Below are 18,116 nucleotides of genomic sequence, written 5' to 3'. Positions count from 1 at the left end.
CTTTCTGCTGTAGCTAGTTTATTCATATTGGCCTTGGTTAGGGTCCATGTTTGACATCCATATAATATAATGCTAGGAAGAATGCATTAACTGAACACTCTGCTCCTCAAGTATTGAGGTATTTTGCGGTTCCTAAGTATCCAAGTAACTTTACCAAATCCTGCCCATGTCAGTCTTGATCTTCTAGTGATTTCCGCACTTTGGTTTTCTTTGTCAAGTTTCAGAATTTGGCCCAGCTATACTAAATTTACAATCAAGATGCAGTAGAAATAAATAAACCAAGACACGTTAAATGCTACTAGGAGCACTCCCGAATCATAAATTTACAATGTATATGTTACAGTTCAAGTTGATTCTCAGTTAGAGTTGACTTTTCCTAGTTCGAGTCAACTCCAACTGAAACGAGCAGTAAAAGTTGATTTTAAAAATTTAAATCAACTTTTACTAGTTGAAGTTGACTCTTCCTAACTCTTGTTATAGTCCAGGGCGCATCTGTTTTGAGATGGACGTTGAGAGGTGACTCAAATTTTTTTGCAGAAATTGCTTGAAAATAAATCAAATAATAATATTTGAGTTATCCTCCCTCTCAAAAAGGTCCGGAACATTGTTTAAATAATCAAAATGTCAAAAAATGAAGGAAAAATTCGATTTTTTTGTTGGTTTTTTTATTATAACTTTAAAAGTATTCATTTCCGAGAAAAGTTGTATTGACATAAAAGTTGCGTAATTAAATTTCCTACAATATAGATTTGGTTAAAGATTTAAAAAATAGTCACCCTAGTTGCAAAATAGCAATATTTGCGAAAAAACCATACAAACACAATTATTCGCATTTTACGTTTTTCAACCATTTATGCTATACTTAGGACCTTCATGTTTCACCCAGGAAAACTTCATGATACAGTAAAACAATACTGTAAATTTCATTAAGATCGGTTCAATAGATTTTGCAAAATAAATTTTGCAATCAAGCTTTTGCAAAAAAAAATTCATTTTTTCAAAATGTTACAGGACTGAAAATAAAGCAGATAGCAAGTTGAAATTTTTTTTGCTTATAAAAGTGTACGGTACCTTTCATTTGCAATTTGCAAAATTAAAATCGATTAATTACCACGGCGTCAGGAAATTTTTTAAATAAACATTAATTTTTGGTGCTACGCGCAGGACAGCGGTGTTCGATTCACACAAGTTGATTTCCACCAAAATTTCTTCCAATCTTTATCTAATATATTATTTTCTTACTCTATATTTTGTTGTATTTTAATATTTTAATTCCACAAAAATCAAACTAATTTTATTATTGTTTGTGAAATATTGTTTAAACAATTGCATATGTTTAAAAATAATAAACTTTTATTCTCTAAGTTAAAATATATGAACAAAGAAAGTTTTTGCTAATAAAAGTGTTATTTCAAAAGATAGAGTATGTGTTTTTATTTTGCAATAAACAAATTTATTTATTTATATCGAAATGTAATAAAAATTAAAATGTATCAATCATTATCAAAGATCATTGGAATGCCCAATCAAAGCAAACTATCCGCTGTCCTGCGCGTAGCACCAATAATTAATGTTTATTTAAAAAATTCCTGACGCCGTGGTGTTAATCGATTTTAAATTTGCAAAATTTCAAATGAAAGGTACACTACACTTCTATACGCAAACCAAAATTCAACTTGCTATCTGCTTTATTTTCAGTCCTGTAACATTTTGAAAAAATGAATTTTTTTTGCGAAAGCTGGATTGCAAAATTTATTTTGCAAAATCTATTGAACCGATCTTAATGAAATTTACAGTATCATAAAGTTTTTCTAAGTGAAATATGAAGGTCCTAAGTGTAGCATAAATGGTTGAAAAACGTAAAATGCGAATACTTGTTTTTGTATGTTTTTTTTCGCAATTATTGCTATTTTGCAACAAGGGTGACTATTTTTTAAATGTTTAACCAATTTTATATTGTAGGAAATTTAATTACACAACTTTTATGTCAGTACAACTTTTCTCGAAAATAAATACTTTTAAAGTTATAATCAAAAAACGAAGAAAAAAATCGAACTTTTCCTTAATTTTTTGACATTTTGATTATTTAAACAATGTTCCGGACGTTTTTGAGAGGGAGGATAACTCAAATATTATTACTTGATTTATTTTCAAGCAATTTCTGCAAAAAAATTTCCAAATTGAGAGTCACCTCTCAACGTCCAAATGTACTATTATTTTTACAGATGCGCCCTGGTCTATTAGTAAAAGTAGATTATACAATTTATACGAGTATAATCTCACGTGCATTTTTGATGAGTGTGCGTCTCCTTGTTTTGACCGTTTCAACTACTTATTAGTTCAGGCTGTAACGTCACCCCGTTAGGTAAATTATTCTGATTCGATTTTTTTTGCACAAACTTACTCAAACAAATACATCCTTATAACAAATACACAGTGTCAGGCGGTACCGCGGTCGAAAAATTGTTTAACCAATTTTTGTTAACCAAATTCACAAAAATAATTCTTATCTACTCTACCTCATATTATGTATCAGTTTTTATTGTGTCAAAATTGTAAATATAGATAGCAGTACATGAAGGGTTTAAAGTGTGCCTGAAGTAATAATGTATTTTAAATGGGATTTACTTTTTCGCACTGTTTTTTAGCACACTTTCATATAATCAAATATCCTTAACTTTCGCCTTGTCATGGTGATGACATGTGAGCAATAAATTACAAAAACAGTTTTGACAGTTTTGTGGTTTGACAGAAGTTTGAATTTTTAAATGTCAAAGGTCTAAAAAATTGTAAAATAGGAATGTATTCCAGTGACGAAGAGTTGCAGTTTTTTTATTTGTTTTTTGGTAGATAAAATATTGTATGAAACTGTGCGTGAAGTATTTTTTGCGCACTTAGGCGATGTATAGCACTCGGCCCGCTCGTGCTCTAAACATCGCGTGCGTGCGCAAAAAGCATACTTCACGAACTGTTTAATAAATAACTAAGTATTTTACTCCGGACAATTTTTTTTTTAGATTATTTTGGTCATTCGGAGCAAAAAAGGTCTCTTGTGATTTTTCTCTAAAATTGATAGTTTTCGAGTTATACGCGATTTAAAATTTGAAAAATTCGAAATGACCATTTTTAAGGCTTTAAACATTAAGGCATTTTTTTTAACTCGATTAAAAACTATTATTATGAAACTCAGAAAGTCACCTAATCAAAGCAGTTTAAAGCCCCCTACAAGATCCTGAAGAAATTTTTGTCATTATTTTATTACTAAGCTGTTATTTTTAATTATCAACAATGAGCGCTAAAAGTGTATTGAGGCGGCCGTCAATGTGAGTGCGAGTAAGATCTCGTGCGAGATTTGAATTTTTTTTGTGATTTTGTTTAAACAATTTTTCGATTACGGTACCACCTGACACCCTGTGGATTCGTTATAAGGACCTCTTTTTGAGTAAGTTTGTGCAAAAAAAAATCAAACTGGAATACCTAACGGGGGCGACGATACATCCTTGACTATAAATATCACGATTTGAACATAATATACAGTAACATTTAATTTCTAGAATCGGTTGTTTTTGTGAATCAACTTTTACTAAATGGCATTGGGAAGAGTTTACTTTAACTAGTTGGAGTCTACTTTTACTAATGTTTATTTTTTAACCAGGAGGAGTAAACTATAAAGACAGATTCACATCCACGAAAGTCACTAGAATAATAACCAAATACATCTTTTTTGGTTGATCTAGTCGGCCCTCAACGGTAATCCATAAATATTATATTAAATTAATACGTCGCTAAAAAGTTCCAAAAACAACTGCTTTTTATATAAAAGCAGACTAACAATCTAAAAATTGAAGGAATAACACAAAAAAACGCAAAAATCGCCGATATAACTTAAATTAACCTATTGGTCCAAGAGCTGTGAGACATTTTTGAGTAGGTATTTTAGGCAACCTGAAAATTTTTCAGGTGACTCTTCCATGATAGCCTAATACAAAAATGCCGGTCTGGCTGGAGGGTAGCGGTTATTTTCCCCAAACATCCCCCCCAAAGTTAAAAAAAAGGGTAAAAATTGTTATTACAAAAAATATCATTGACGTGACTTTAAAGTAAATTTAAATATTCGAATATAAAGAAAATAAACAGGCCAGGCGATTTGAGGGCGATTTTAACTCTGCAAGATACTTGCATGGGCGCCCCAGGATTATTTTCAGGGGATGCATCTGAACTTCAGAAGATTTCATCTGAATCTGTACATACTATTAACGAGTATAAAATATACAACTATACATGCAAAGCTATGCACATTCCTTCCGGACAGGGAAGTACAATTATTATTTTGACAGGGTATTTTTTTAATATCAAAAATAAATATTCTAAAAAAGACAGAATTTTTTTTGGTGAAATTTCTCAACTGCCATGTGATCAAACAAATTACGCGTACATATAAATGAAAAGCGCTATAGGTAAGCAGCAGTGTGAGAAAGAGCGTATACCGATAGCTGTTTGCGTTCTCTGTTGTACCTGAGCGAGTCCGTTCGCTCTAGAAAAATCACGTGACCTGGCGATCCCATGTTGTTGTGTCTCGAAACGTTAGAGTAATTATTATATATTATAGTTTTTTAAGTAACTTTTTCTTAATTAAAGGAAAATAATACGTACTATACAATAGATTTTGCAAATATGATAGAAAAAGACAGATTTATTATTATAAATATATAGGTAGAAAAGTATAAAAGTATAAGCTAAATTAATTCTGTGTCCGAATCTTGTACTTCTTCTTCAAATTCCTCATCTGTGCTTAAATATTCACTGTCTTTTTCTTCGTCAGACTCCCCTCGAGACTCAGATTCCTCTTCTACATGATCTGTAAATAGTTGTAATATGTATTTAGAATTAATTAAAAATTAATTAGCGATAATTTAATTGAATTACTACGTATTCTCTGTCCTTTTATACGGAGTCGAAGCCTGGACAATCACGGGCGCATCTGAAGAAAGACTTGCCATTGTTGAGATGTGCTGTTATTGAATAATGTAAAAAATATCATGAACACAACACGTAACAAACACGGAAACATTAAGAAAGATGAAAAAGGCAAAAGAAATACTCAACACTATAAAGGAAAGAAAGATGAGCCAAAATAAATATTCATTCTCTTCTTCTTCTTCGTCAGACTCCCCTCGAGACTCAGATTCCTCTTCTACCTGATCTGTAAATAGTTGTAAATATGTATTTAGAATTAATTAAAAATTAATGTATAACTAATACTTAATACTTTTCCTTATATTATAAATTACATCATGTTTTTTATTTCTTAGTATATGACCAAAGTAGCTCATTTTTCCTTCCTTCATAGTGTTGAGTATTTTTTTGACTTTTTATCTTTATTAATGTTTCCGTGTTTGTTACGTGTTGCGTCCATGATATTTTTTACATTATTCGATAACACCACATCCCAACAATGGCAAGTCTATCTTCAGATGCGCCCGTGATTCTCCAGGCTTCGACTCCGTATAAAAGGACAGAGAATACGTAGCAACTCAATTAATTAATCACTAATTAATTTTTAATTAATTCTAAATACATATTACAACTATTTGCAGATCATGTAGAAGAGGAATCTGAGTCTCAAGGGGAGTCTGACGAAGAAGAAGACAGTGAATATTTAAGCTCAGATGAGGAGTTTGAAGAAGAAGTACAAGATTCGGACACAGAATCAATTTAGTTTATACTTTTATACTTTTCTACCTATATCTTTATAATAATAAATCTGTCTTTTTCTATTATATTTGCAAAATCTATTGTATAGTACGTATTATTTTCCTTTAATTAAGAAAAAGTTAAAGTAAACACCATCTATCTATCGCCCGTCGGCAAATTCAAACAAAAATATAACTCCAGACCATCTTTGACCACCTTTAGTCCAGACAAATTAATATATGTATTTAATATATTTTTACCACCAAAAATGAGATGTTTTAATCAAATATTGCTTCAAATATAATCTGCAGAATAATTTTGAATCACGTTCCGCTAATGAACTTGCTTTTTTGTCCTTAAAAGTAGAAAAAAGTTTCAATTCTATTGCTTAATATTTCATCTAAATATAATCGTCTAACAATTTTAACTGTACTAATGCCCAAGTATACATTTTCAAGTGTTAAACTTGATTGATTTACAATGAGTAACCCGGTTGTAAAAATACCGGCGTGTGCTTAATCAAAGGGACATTGATTTACTCGAATTTCATAACAATACAAATGTTATCTGTTTGAATTTGCCGACGGGCGAAATATCTATGGACCCGACTTTACTTAAAAAACTATAATATATAATAATTACTCTGACGTTTCGAAGCACAACAACATGGGATCGCCAGGTCACGTGATTTTTCTCGAGCGAACGGACTCGCTCAGGTACAACAGAGGACGCAAACAGCTATCGGTATACGCTCTTTCTCACACTCCTGTTTACCTATAGCGCTTTTCATTTATATGCACGCGTAATTTGTTCGATCACATGGCAGTTGGAAAATTTCACCAAAAAAAACCTGTCTTTGTAGAATATTTATTTTTAATATTAAAAAATACCCTGTCAAAATAATAATTGTACTTCCCTGTCCTGAAGGAATGTACATAGCTTTGCATGTATAGTTGTATATTTTATACTCGTTAATAGTATGTACAGATTCAGATGAAATCTTCTGAAGTTCAGATGCATCCCCTGAAAATAATCCTGGGGCGCCCATGCAAGTATCTTGCAGAGTTAAAATCGCCCTCAAATCGCCTGGCCTGTTTATTTTCTTTATATTTGAATATTTAAATTTACTTTAAAGTCACGTTAATGATATTTTTTGTAATAACAATTTTTACCCTTTTTTTAACTTTGGGGGGGATTTTTGGGGAAAATAACCGCTACCCTCCAGCCAGACCGGCATTTTTGTATTAGGCTATCATGGAACAGTCACCTGAAAAATTTTCAGGTTGCCTAAAATACCTACTCAAAAATGTCTCACAGCTCTTATACTATATGAATGAAATGTCACTAGCATAGAAAAAAGTGTTGTGTGATTTGGTAGAATGCGATCTTACTCTTTAAAAAACATGTCACGTATTTCAGCGCCATCTCAGCACCTGGTTAAATGAAAGGATACTACAAATCTGGCCTCCACATAAGTGGTCTGTAGCTTCGACATGATAGGTGTGAAATTTTAAACGTTCTTGTTGTTGATTGGATAGGAAGGGTGCCATAATCTAGCCTCCATGCTAGGTACATAGATAGCCTCCATGCTAGGTACATAGATAGCCTCCATACGGTACTTCCAATATTTAATATTATTTTATTCAAGTGGACAATAAAGGTAAAACACAAACAAATTTTGTTTCTTACTTATTTATTTATAAAATAATGTGACATTTTACATAGAAATATGAGTATTTAATTTGGATTAAATAAATGTTTACTTGTTGAACTTTTCCACCGTCTGCACACAACAGCTGAACGGAGCCATTAGACCTAACAACAAAACGCGAAATAAAGTGTGTATTTTAAAACTGTTGGATAAACAGTACCTACAATCAGAAAATCTCTACCTTACAATCAGAAAAACTTACCTTTAAAAAGGTACTCGATTACAAAATATCAAAAAACACGACTGAATATTAGCTTTTTATGGTGACACAAACACATCACATAACCGACCATATAAAATAACTGAACGACAACGAACGAACGAACACGAACACTGAACACAGATTCACAGATAGCGCAGGATTTGTCAAAAGTCATGTTCCACCAATCACAATGCCGACATCAGCGCCTCTGACAAAATGGAAGGAAAATAAATACGATTACATGTTTTTTATTAGAGTTCGCGGGGCATGGTCACTAGTGTCAAAATTTGGTAAATGTCATTATTGTCAAAATTTTAAAGCAGTGGAGTAAACTACGGTTGTCTTGTCCGACGGTGGTGGGGAGACTTATATTTTTGACTTTACGTCACAAGAGTTTACATTCCCATATTTTTAAATTATTTTCGATCATTGAATGTGTGTTATTGTGTATATATGTGTATTCTTTGTGTTATTATGAAATAATAAGACAAATAGTACACATTTTATCTTATACCGGGTGGTGAATCATAAAAAGGGCCATAGGAAACTCAATGTAAAATTCTGAATTGTTGAATTCCTGCTTCCCTAATTATTCTACATCAAAAGTCATGAGAGAATACTTGTATAGAATTAAAATCTGTATTAAAATCAAAAGTTAAAATTGTTCTACGAAATGCATTCCAAAATTTTGAAAAATATGATACATTTGCCACAATAGGTATGCGTGTAAAAGTAAGGCCACACGTTATTATTTAACTGACAGTGCTCACACCATTGACTGAATAAAAAAATCTTTATTATTAATCCTTTCTCCGCAACTGAGGGTATCTTATCAACTGTATTGTTTTTTAAACAATATTGACGGTTCAAAAATGTGAACATTATTGCATTGTGTGTGGCCTAAGTTTGGGCTGAAAACTAAAATGTATTACATTTTTACAAAATTTTGGAATATGTTTAATTACGTAGACCAATTTTAACAGTTATTTCCAATACAAATTTCAATCCTCTTCAAATAGTTTCTAATGTCTTTTGATGTAAAATAATTATTAGGGAAGCTGGAATTCAACAGTTCAGAATTTTACATTGAGTTAATGCAAAACTTTGACGCATGTCAAAATTCTCAATGTGTTTTAATTGTATTCATTTTTTTCGAATCCTGTGAAAACTAATAAATATTTTTGAAAAATTTAAACTCAGAATGAAAAACTACATTATTACCGAGGGCCGAAAGTCCCTGAAAACTTCTATAATGTTTATTTTAATAAGTTACAGGGCTGAAAATAAAAGAGAAGTGTGATATTTAATTTCAAATATTTCATTCAATAGAATCTGCTTGTTTATTCTAAGGGGCTTTCCGCCCTCGGTAATAATGTAATCTTGCATCCTGCGTTTAAATTTTTCTAAAATACTTGGTTTTCTCAGGATTCGAAAAAAATCATATTCAAATGACAGTAAACTCTCGTGACGTAATCTCACCCTTAATGTTCATTGGTTAGTCGATTTAGGCAACCGTAGTCCCGTAGTAATGTCTAAGAACCGTGGAGTAAACTTGCCTGCGGTTGGACCAATTACAAACAAGCAATACAGCGCGGTAAATTTGAATCACTCCTCTTGGTAAAAAAACAAACAATATACCCTATTCCACGAACATACGCCTGTTTTGGATTACTTCGACAACGAATATTTTACTGGGCAAAATAAGAAGAACGAAAGTAAATTGCAAATTACATTGTTGTATATTGGAATAATTATTAGCGCCATTTACTTTCGTACTTCTTATGTTGCACAGTAAAATATTCGTTGTCGAGGTAATCCAAAACAGGCGTATGTTCGTGGAATGGCCCATAGTAAATGTTAAATAGAAATCTTCATTTTATATTTATAATCAACTTTTACTAAAACCAGCCATTTGAGTCGACTCGAACTAGGAAAAGTCAACTCCAACTGGATAATCAACTTGAACTGTAACATATATACATTTTAAGCCCCAAATCATGATTTCCAAAGTTTATACATTCTAAATTATGATTCGGGAGTGCTCCTAGTAGCATTTAACGTGTCTTGGTTTGTTTATTTCTACTGCATCTTGAATTTAAATTTAGTATAGATATATTCATGGACTTGTTCTATCTCACTGTCATTTATAGTCATCTATCACTGGGGTCATCTATCTTTGTCATTGTTTTTGTCATATTCATCTTTAGGCCGACGCGACGTATTTAGAGCTGTCTGTGAGTTCCTCCATCATAATTTGCAGTTCCTCGAATGTGCTCGCTATAATCACGATGTCGTCAGCGAATCTGAGGTGGTTTAACTTATTGCCATTAACATTAATAATACCGTTTGTTGACCAATTTGTAGTTTAGAAGACGTCTTCCGGGGCTAGATTAAAAAGTTTTGGTGATATTACGTCTCCTTGTCTAACTCATCTCTTAATGTGGATGGGATTTGAATGTTCGTTTGATAAATGACGTAAAAACTATGGAATACTTACCTCATGGGCACTTCTAAAATTATAATCAACCATATTGCCAGCGTTTAAAGCGACTGGTTTGCGACTAATACAGGTGACCATATTTATGAATGGTTTTTTGATATCAGCGGAATGCTCATACCAGTTGCTCAAATATGCAAACTCTTCCATATTCTCTGTCTAAAATTTAAATTATCACTATAAGACAGACGAAGTCAGAAGAAGTCTAAATGAAAATTTGGATTTACCTAAGTTTTTCCTACCCTCTACTTCACTTTTGATCTTAAGTCCAAGGTCCAAATAAATACAAGTGATTAAGAAGTATTTATTTCTTTAGAAATAGCTGCATTACAATATATAGTCAGTATGCTTGTGGTTTTGTCCTCTGTGCAACTCCCAAACAGAAAAGACAGCTGCACAAACGTTACAAACATATTAAAACTTTTTTCATGGCATGGGTGTATCACCCAACCATTACGGCTTAGGAGAGATAACTGAGATCTCTCCTAAGTCGTAATGTTTGCTCTTAACGCGGGTTTTGATAACGCGTGATTACAACTAAAGCATTAAAATAGTAAAATGTATGTAGTTGTAATCGCCTGTCATGTGAACGGGCTTTAAGTGTTTTCAATTGAAGTAAGTGTTAAAAATAAAGTAAATAATTCATTACAATATTTTATACTAACCTCGTTTGTCAATAATTGACCAGGTATAATAAAAAACAAAAAAAATTCATACGCAGCTTCTATTAGATACATCAATCTTGTGAAAAAATCACCTTTGTTAGGACTAAAAAATAAAAAGAAGTTAGGGCAAAATTATCTTCCTAAACTACAACAAATGATATAGCTAAAGCTGTAACCAGATAGATACGGTTAGCCAGACAATAAGTAAGTTTGCCAAGAACCATGAACAACGGTTCTTCAACTATGTAAATTTCGAGGCCATCTCCTAGACCTAGACAATGCATATCAGGTGACGGTGATAGTACTGTTTAAAAAGTCCTCAGACCAATTCTATAATTCTGAGTACTTGTAGTATGCTGGAATGTTGAGCTCTGAATCCGAATTGCACTATTGAGATTAATCCTAGCATGTCTGTCTCTGATTCAAAAATATAAAGATTGTACTGGGCAGGTCACCTCATAAGAATGGACAATGACAGAATACCTAATAGAACGCTTAGTGGAACTATGGTGGGACGTTGGCTATTAGGAAGACCAAGGAAGAGGTGGATAAACGAAGTGAGAACCGATGCTAAAGAGATATTGAGGGTGGATAACTGTAGGAGAGCAGCCAGTAGCAGAGATACTTGGAGAGGGATACCATACATATGGGAGCAGACTTATGAGCTGTAGCGTCATAGAACAGAGAGTCTGTATTTGATTGGAGTCTGCTTTGGATGACTCGCTTTATCTACCAGGTACGTTCTAGTTCCTATAATGTAACTACAATAAAAAACTTAAGAAATCGAAAAAAATCAAAAGAAATATTTTTATTTCTAATTGCTTATTGGATTTTTATTAAAAATAACCGTACTTACCGTTTTACTATTACAAATATTTCAATGCAGTATGCCGTAAGACACCAAAACATCGTCAATATGTTTGGATACCAAATTGTTTCATTAAGACGGTTAATATAGCTGCAAAATAATATATATTTATTTAAATAAATAATCATTTCGTTGTAAAACGAAACAAGAACCGTCTTATATTTCAGATTGTTCAGATAGCATCATAAGCTCCCTAACCGGTGTCAGACCTTATTATGTTATCATCAGAGAGTGCATATATGATTATCTCTGACCAAACTAAAATTCGGGCTGCCAGTATCGATTCACAACGAAATAACATGATGGTACGGATGTCGTGGCGACATCTGCTTAAAACAAGAGAAAGTCTTGCTTTTAATAAAATTAAAATAATATTAAAAACAAAGCTTTATTTGGGGCCAATTTTCTGGTTATACCTTCGTGGCTTCTAAAATTTGCAAACCAACTAATTGGCGGAGCAAAGAAGGCTGAGGGAGATCTAAAAGTTACATCTCACTTCTCGCCTGTCTAGCGCGGTAAAATTCCAATGAAAAATGGTCCCGCATACTCAGATAGGAGTAAAACTAATAAATAAATAATAATTTCGTTGTACACTTGTAACATATCTGTTGACTCTACTAAGTTTGCTTGAATGGGATTGGTCGGTTTCATAACACGTATATCAAGTGCATACAGGCCATTACTGAAGTACCCAGTCATTACAGATTCAAGAGTATTTTTATCATGTAGATTTACACCTTTTTCGTCGAGTACTGTAACGAACCCCCTCTGTGCAGCAGCTTTCACAGAAAACAAATGAGCGCTTGCTTCAGGAACATAAAAAACATTCTTCAATTCAGCATCTTTCCATTTATATTATTCAGACGCGTTTTAATTTTCACTGCTCCTTGTCCATGGGCTAACATACATACATCCTTCTTACCAAGAGATTTCTTTAAGGGTTCGGCAAACTCTGTATAAGATGAGAAATATTGCTTATCTGTAGTGATATGATTTGTGGCTCCTCTGTCACAATATCATTTTCCAGCTTCAATACACTTATTGGTTCATGAGGCACTTAAAACAACAGACAAAAAAGCAGTATCGTTACTTTCATTCTTGCCTAAATTCTCAACCGATTCTTTCAATGGACACTCTCTCGTCCAATGGCCTAATTTTTTGCATTTATGACATGGAAATTTTTCTTTTGCACGATGTACATTTCTCTTTGATTTCGTATTAGTTGTACTTTGGCTCTGTTTGCATTTTTCAGTCGGGATATTGCGTGCAACAAACGCAAAAGATTCTATGGCACTTTGGTCACGTAATTCAATGGCACACAATTTCTCAATCAATAAATTCAAAGTTTAATTCTTTGATGGTATCGTGTCCCACAAATCTTTGAAATTATCAAAGTCCTTGCTCACAGTTGATAAGATCCGACCATTTAACATTCTTTCGGATAAAACATTTTCATCGTGCTTCTGCAGTTCATCATTCAAATCTATCAACAGTTTCTGCAAATTTGCAACATGTGTGCCAATTAATATCTTCTTTTTCATCACGTTGGACTCTAAAAAAGCTTCAATTAACATGTTTAACCATTGCGTACTGCTACGTTCAAATCGCGCACGTAATTTGTCCCATATTTCACTAGCGTGAGTACATGTCAACGCCAGCTCGGTAACAGTTTTTCCTAGCGTACCTGCTAACAAGCTTGCCGCTTTTGCATCGTCTTTTAACCATTGTTGATGCTTCTCTACTTTCAATGAAGTTGAATTTTCAGTAACCTCGGTATACTTACGCATACCGTTCACAATTGTCTTCAAGTGCATACGCTCGTAATAACATCAAAACGTGCCACTTCCATTTTGCCCAGTCTTCAGGAACCTCAAGTTTGTTGACTTGAATTTTATAATCGTTATTGCTGGTCGCCATATTTTTTCACCTGTTCACAGTTCACACGTGAGTTGGGCCCGTAACCTGTTATAAATTAGGTAAAGTGAACTGACTAACAACGATTATAATTTACTGAATTACAGGACAATAGGAAAACATTTTACTTGAACATGACTGACATTATTATTTTCTATATTTTTCTTGACATTACATTATAACTGTCTATTCTGTCATTACATAGAGTATGTACAATTATAGAATAATATCTACTTTTAATATTGTATATTCTAACAATAATGTTATATAATGTTTTATATAAACAGGAGCCGTCTTATATTTAAGTTTGTTCAGAAAGCATCATAAGCACCATAAACCGGTTAGAGTGCTCCGATATATCCACATCTCAAATGCTTCCAATTTTTTGCACATATCTTCGTTCAAGGTCCACGATTCTAGACCAAAAAAACGGACAATGAAGACGTAACATCGCAGCATGCTTACTTTTATGCCACGAGAGATGTTGTGGCTCTTGAAAAAGGCCCCCATCTGATTGAAGGTGGATCTAGCGTTTCCGATGCGCGCTCTTATGTTTCGGTTGTTGGCCCATTCTTCATTTATTATGGCGCCGAGGTAGTTGTAGTCACTTTTTCTACAGGGGTTTGGTTGATGTAGAGCTGACCTGTTATCTTTTTCTTGCTCACCTACACCAGCGAACACTTATAGTTAAATTGGAAAACGAGTATTATGAGTTAAAGTCAATAAACGTAGGGGTTCCACAAGGTATATAGTGTTCTTGGACCATTACTATACCTTTTGTAAATATCTAACATTCCGGAGAAAGAAAACATTCAACTAGTCACATTTGCTGATGATACAGCAGTCTAAATAGGAGCAACTATAGAAGAATCTACGGTAAACCTACAAAATGCAATTAATAGCAAAGAACGTTGGCCAAAAGAATGGCGTATAACTTTACTAACAAGAAAATCAGTTACCTCCCAATTATCTTAAACCCTTGTTCCTAATAAGAAAACAGCTAAATACCTGGGTTTAAATCTGGACGTCAAACTCAAATGGAAGGAACATGTTAAAAAGAAAACTGAACTGTTGAAGATAAAGTACAAAAATATGTATTGACTGATAGGTAGGTACTCTCAACTTTCCATCCAGAACAAAGTACTGATTTCCAAACAGATATTGAAACCGATGGGACCTATCACCCACAATTATCGGACTGTAGCAAAAAAGGAATTATAGAAACTTAGAAACGCTCCAGAACTAAATACTAAGGAATATTGCAGGTGCTCCTTGGAATGGTCGGAATGACGGTTTACGTAGAGACCCTAGAGCTGAATCTATTCCAAATGAAATTAAGAAAGTTGTCAGGAGACATGAAGAGAGGCTCCAAAACATCCAAACCATGAAGTACTTCAGCTTCTTGTCAGCCAAGACTCAGATGCGAAGGCTCAAGAAGACTAAATCTTGTGTACCTTATGTAATGTGAGAAGTTGTGCAAGGCTTAATTAGTGTTGTGCATTGTAGTAAACATTTCATGTAAAAAAAAGATAGGATGGACCAGGTGACATCTAGATTACAAACTATTTTAGGAAAATTAAGTTATAGAAAAAATGCTGATTAATCTTGTAGATTAGATGTATTCTTTTTGTTTAAAGTAAAAAAAGAAACTATTTGTCGATCGGATAGCTCAGTGCGACTAGCAGCTGACTCGCACTTCACTTTGCCGTGAGGTATGTGAGTTCAAGCCCAAGGCAGGCCATCGGAAAAACAAAAAAGTTAACGAGTCAGTATAAAATTCTAAATATGAATCTGGCGCTTAGACTGGAATATGCGGGCATCTGATCGGCCTATGAGGAAGCAGTACGGCAAGGGATAAGGGCTTGGGGCTCGGTGATACTCTCCCATAGATCCCTACCGGAAGGGCGTTGACGCCTAAAATACCGGTGTATATATATATAAAAAACTATTTAATAAGAAACTAAATACTTACTCAATGAGAAAGGTGTGATAATTTACACACTTCTTAATATCTCTTTTTAATAGATGTCGTTCATCTACTTCTTCTGCTGTACTGTCCAATATTGCGTTTACTTCCCTATTTAACAGTTTCCATTGGACCACAACCATAAGTAATATCGTACATAGCAAAACATCATAGAATATGACTAAAAATAAGCTGATAATGTACGAATAATCTTCAACTAAATATAACAACCAATATGCTGGGTATGGTGGTATATAGCTAGACAGAGGCAGTACGTTTTCTCCGTTTAATAGGGGACCAAATGTTATGGAAGATGACGTGATGAGGCCTATTCCCGTGGAACAAATGGCAATGACTTTTAAACTTTTGAGAATAAATTCCCCGGTTTTTCTTTCCTTCTGGAACGGAAAATTTTGTAAATTCCAAAATTTAAACGTATCCGTTATCAAATGGGCTGCTTCTTTGTGGTTAATGAACAAAGCCAACATTTTGACAAATGCCTAAAAATTAAAAGGAGAAAAATACACTTAAATTAAAAAAAAAACAATATGGTGTGCAAACAAACATCAAAAGCGGACTGGTATGGTATGGTATATCGGGGCAGGGCCCACTTGTGAGCCCTTCAGACCAGTGGCGGCTCGTCAGAGGGGGCAAGGGAGGCTCAGCCTCCCCATAAATTTTTTACACACTCTACACTGTTTTGTGTATCATGAATCGCGAAAACAACAAGTACAACTCTCACTATTATACAACGTGTAAATTCCATATTATCACTAATTATCCATACGTACGGAGCATTAGCATTAGAACGCATGATCGCGTCTCAGTTTTATTACATATTATTGTAGGCAGGACCCTGGGTTATCCCGAGATGCATGAACCGAGCACGGAGCCGAGAAGCCCAACAGTCTCCGTTGCTAATGCTCCGTGCAGCGCAGCAGGCGTTTAAGGAGACCCGGTCTCCTAACAGTGGCATCTACGGTGCCATCACACGCTGCCCGGAGATATACCAAGGGAGGCAGAATAGCTTCTCGGCTCCGTTGCGTGGTTGCGTGCGTCTCGGGACAACGAATTTTAGGGTCCTGACTAAAAATAATGAAAAATCTAAAAGTGCGAATTTTGTTATGAAATTTGGTATGTGGGGTTATAATAATATTTGGAACAACTTGCTCAAATAACTTTTTCCGATATCTCTAACTCAAAGCAAAATATCGGTAATTTATGGTGTTTTTGAATTCGCAGTAGGCCGCGTTTAGAATTAAAAAAATTCAGTTGAGTATCTTAAAAAATTTGAAGCTTCATTATGTATGGACTGCAAAACTTCAAATCTGTATTTATTTTGATATGCGAGGTATCTATTTACAAATAAACGACACAAACTTTGGTATTAAACTTTTACAATTAGACTAACTATTTTTAAAATGAGATGATATCATGAAATTATGAATTAGGATGATATTATGAAATGTAAATAAAAAATGGTCAAAAAATGGTGCCTTAAATTACATTTTTGGGCGCATTTTTTTGCTAGTGCAAATTTGTCTAGATATTTTACAGTTAGGTATATATAGCCTCCCCTATTGTAAAAATCACGAGCCGCCACTGCTTCAGACACTAAGACCTCCTACTGCGAGTCCATTGTATTACCCCTATCTTAGGAACCAGGTCCATAAGAACCTGGTCTTTGGCGTTTCTGGGGCCCAGGCTGCACCGGGCAGAATCAGCAGGGTCTGCAAATCTGCTGATGCCATCCCGAGTGTCTAATCCCCCAGAAACCTTATGGCCTTTCCCTCACCTGGCTCGGCTGCCTAGATGCCGATCCCAGGATCTGCCACCTCTGATAGGCCAATGGCGGGCATTCCCAGAGGACGTTTCCTCTTCCTCACTACATAGACGGCACCGTGAGTCATCCACCAGTCCAAACAGATGAAGATGCCGTCGGAGCCTACAGCGGCCAGTGAAGCCACAAAGCGAACTGTATTATACTATACACCATGTGCAAATGAAAGAAATAAATTCATTATTTTGCAAGCCGGCGACTTTAAGGAAAAATCCCTAAATAGGTCGATATTTTTTTTAATTATGATTTTTTGGCATATATATCATACTAGTGACGTCATACATCTTGTCGTAATGACTTAATCGATGATTTTATTTAATGAGAATGAGTCGCGTGCTAGCTCATTTGAAAGGTTATTCAATTCTCTATTTAGTAATATAAACATTAACATAATTATTTATACAGGGTGCCCAAAAAAATATTTTTAATTTCAATCTATTGTCAGAGATAACAAGAAACCAGTTATAGAAAAAATTCAGTCAAAATTTGATATTTCGAAACACTGTTGTTAAGAAAAAATTTCAAAGTAAGTGGTTCGAAAACGTACTTCTGGGAAGAAATAGGTGAATTACTATTTTCAACAGCTTCGAAGATATTTTGAGATAGAAATAATTTTGAGCAATTACGAAGAACTTCAACATATTATGATTAATAGGATTACCACAACAAGTGATGAATATGGACTCATAAGCTAAACATCGCAAAGACAAAGGTGATGGTTGTCAGTAAAACGCCAATACAACCGGAAGGGTAACAGCT

At 34.1% G+C, this 18,116-nt stretch overlaps 1 long non-coding RNA gene across 1 annotated transcript; it reads right to left on the bottom strand.

Annotated features, from left to right (window-relative positions):
* Positions 1-7,370: 7,370 nt before the first annotated feature.
* On the bottom strand, positions 7,371-7,830 carry LOC126887374 (uncharacterized). Its single transcript, XR_007699036.1, has 2 exons — positions 7,608-7,830; positions 7,371-7,509 (listed from the first exon to the last, which is right to left on the bottom strand). It is a non-coding gene; the product is annotated as an uncharacterized LOC126887374 (long non-coding RNA).
* Positions 7,831-18,116: the final 10,286 nt, after the last annotated feature.

Source organism: Diabrotica virgifera, chromosome 6 (genome assembly GCF_917563875.1).
Source record: "Diabrotica virgifera virgifera chromosome 6, PGI_DIABVI_V3a".
Classification (NCBI taxonomy): Eukaryota; Metazoa; Arthropoda; class Insecta; order Coleoptera; family Chrysomelidae; genus Diabrotica; species Diabrotica virgifera.
This window is presented reverse-complemented; position numbering and strand designations above follow the sequence as displayed.